Raw genomic sequence first — 3,045 nt, 5'->3', positions numbered from 1 at the left:
TATGCACTTTAACAATTAATAACCCAAGTGCTGGGAGATTTTCAAGTAAAGGCCATTAATTTGTATAAATCTGCCAGGCTCTGACAGCAAGAGATTTTTTAAACTGATCTGAGGGAAAGTGAAATTATTCTATAGCCTCGGGTTAAATATTACTTTTCTCCGGGACTTCTGCAGGTCTGCTGGCTCCTTGCTGCTTCCTGACCTTGTCATTGATCTCTCTCACTTTTTCTCTCCTTTTCTCTGCTTCTGCCATCCATTTGCATTCTTTGGCCTCATTTGTTTGTGAGCGGCCTCAAGGCCTTTTGGAAAACCTCCTTCTGAATCCGAATGCTCCCGCGATGGCCGGATGAGACTGCAGAGGACTTGCGGGGAATGTTCTTGGCCCTCGTCTCAGTCGTCAAGTTCACAGGAACATGAACTGGAGCCCTTTGTTGATCTACGTGTTTCACAGAAGATGAATTCAATGAAGATACGTACGCTGACGGTAGGTTTGGAGGTACAAGAAGTGTTGGACGTGGAAGCTTTGAATCCAACTAAATATCAGCAAACATCAAAGAAATCAGAAACAGAACAAAACAAATCTCTCCTGCGACTTTTTAAATTTACCAACAATTTACGACATTTAAAGCGCAAAGTTAACGTTGTCCTGGTGATTTGAAGTTTCAGCTGTTTCTCACAGATTGGTGGGAACCATGGCCTCCAGTTGAGTTCATGCCTCCCTACAGCCATATCCTTCTTTCTTGCTGTAACAACTGTGTCCTGGTACCTGTGTCACGGCATGCTCCATCTGTAGGAGCCGGACTATCTGTGCAGCCTGAAGGCCTGCAGGCACCATCTCATGCTGTTAGTAGTGTCAAGAACACCATCAAAAAGCAATGCCAGAAAGTTCAGAACTTTGGACACCTTTGAGGGCGGGGGACTGTTTCCACCTGTTTCACTGTGAGCCTGAACTGTACCTGTGCACAGCACTGCTGCCTACATGTGGCTGAGGGGCTTGCAGCACCGGGGGCTTCCCACATTCAGTGTCACTCTATGTAAAACATCTAGGGACAGGTTCTGTTTGCTTTGTTTTGTGTTTTTCATCCAGCAAGTTGTTACTTTTGGCATCAGCTGTTTTGTGTTGTGGTCTGTTTGTTAAACGCTGAGAAACAGAAAGTTAGTTTGTCCTAACAGAATAAGAGCTGACATTGGAAAACGAAATCATGTCATTTTGTGATTTATGCTATACAACCACAGTTTTTAAGACCAATATAGTAATACCATCTTTAAGAAGCGTTGTGACACGATTAGACAACATAAGGTTCGTATTTTTATTAACTGGGAGAGATGACTCAAGGAAAATGGGCAGACCACAGGAGAGTGGTCAGTCTCGCAGATCCAAATTTGGAGCGCTGAAAGGGATTTTCTGTAGGAGCGGGGAATGTCAGAAGGTGAGCAGGCAGGTGAGTGAAATGTTCCAGCTCAATGGAAACAGGGACAAAACTCTGGCAAGAGTCCGCAAGAGTCAGCCGAGGAAGCGTGGAGATAAAGCAGTTAGCACAGGGAGCTAATCGCCGCTAAGGATGATCTGGGTGCTCGAGCTGGTCCGTAAACGCAACTCGTGAAAAAGCCTGATGAGAGTCTGAGCTCCAATCAACCGAGCCTTCTGCTCAACTCAAACCAAACGTAGAATATGTTCTGCTCTGCTGTCTCTGATATGCACAAAACTTTCATGGTCCAAAGTTTGAATACATAACTTAGCATCATATATCAAAAACCTTTTTAAGGCCTGTGGCCGTTTTTCTGGTGCATTGAAAACTATTAAAGATAAAATCCTGAAAAGTTTTCTTTCCTGCTGTAATTTGATTCCAGATTTTGGTTTGGACTCTTAGAGCTCTGCGTGGAGGAGTACCAACATACTAATCTTTTACATACAGACGTCTCCAGCAGGTTGCTGAAGTCATGTGACCAGCGTCTGTGATCAGGGCTGACTGGCCGTGAGACCTGAAGCTCTGTGGACTCACAGACTCTTGTGCTTTTATTTTACTTTAATGAGTCTCCATTTTCAGAGGCTCAAAAATAAGGATGGGTATAAGCACTTATCTTGAAGTACTGCAGCGCCTCTCTCAGCCGGCCGCTGCTGCCGCTGGGCTTGTTTTATCTAGATCACAGACATTTAAAGAGCTTCATTCATCACGTTCACCACATTTGAAACAAGGCAAACAGAGGAGCCTGCAACGGCCTGCACTCCTGCCCAACACCCATGCTCTTTTAGGTCAAGGTCCGGAGTTTGTTCTTGTACCTAAGGACGTCAGTGGAAAACCGACACTGCAAACCAAATCGCTCTTTTGTTTCTGCGTTGATTATTCCAGTAAAATGTAATCAGAGGTCTCTTTATTCCAAAGCTTGCTGACTTGTGGCTTCATTATTTGACTCTCTTCGCTCTTTTATGTAAATCATACCTACAGCAAGCTTCTGTAAAACAGCAGCTGCATTTTTATCACAATAATTCAGTATTTTTATTTTTAATGGAGCCAAATCATGGTAATAAAAATGAATTTGTAGAGCAGGACTGGCACTGCTTTCCATGAATCAACGCAGTTTTTAATTCACTTTTGCAATACGTGTCCATCCCTCTCCTCTCCTCCTCCTGCTGGAAGTTTTTTAAGTTCAGACTCTGAGAGCATGTCTTCATTAGCTGCATTAACATTCACAGGCTGTAGTAAATTCTGACAGTGAAAAGGTCCCCGTAACCTTTAGTTGTGCAGAAATTTACTTCCCCAGAAAATTACAGCTGGCACTGTCTTAATTAATGCCCGCTTTCTTCCCTTGAAAACCCAGAGCCTGTCAGCTGGGGGAGGAGAGGAGGAAGAAGACGAAGAAATTAGAAAAACAGCGGAAAGAAAAGGGGAGAAGTGGGGAGAAAGGAAATCAGAGAGGAGAAAACGGGGCAGATTTGAGTTGACTAAAAGCTTTTACTTGGAGTCTGCGATGTGTGAGATGAAATGGTGAATAAAGGATCACAGTACTGCTGTTTGTGTGTGCAGCGGCTATTCCCCAGTAAGG

This window comes from Aulonocara stuartgranti (assembly GCF_965226115.1).
Source record: "Aulonocara stuartgranti genome assembly, chromosome: 1".
NCBI classification, from domain to species: Eukaryota; Metazoa; Chordata; class Actinopteri; order Cichliformes; family Cichlidae; genus Aulonocara; species Aulonocara stuartgranti.
The sequence above is the reverse complement of the archived record's forward strand: the minus strand, read 5'-3'. Positions refer to the sequence as shown.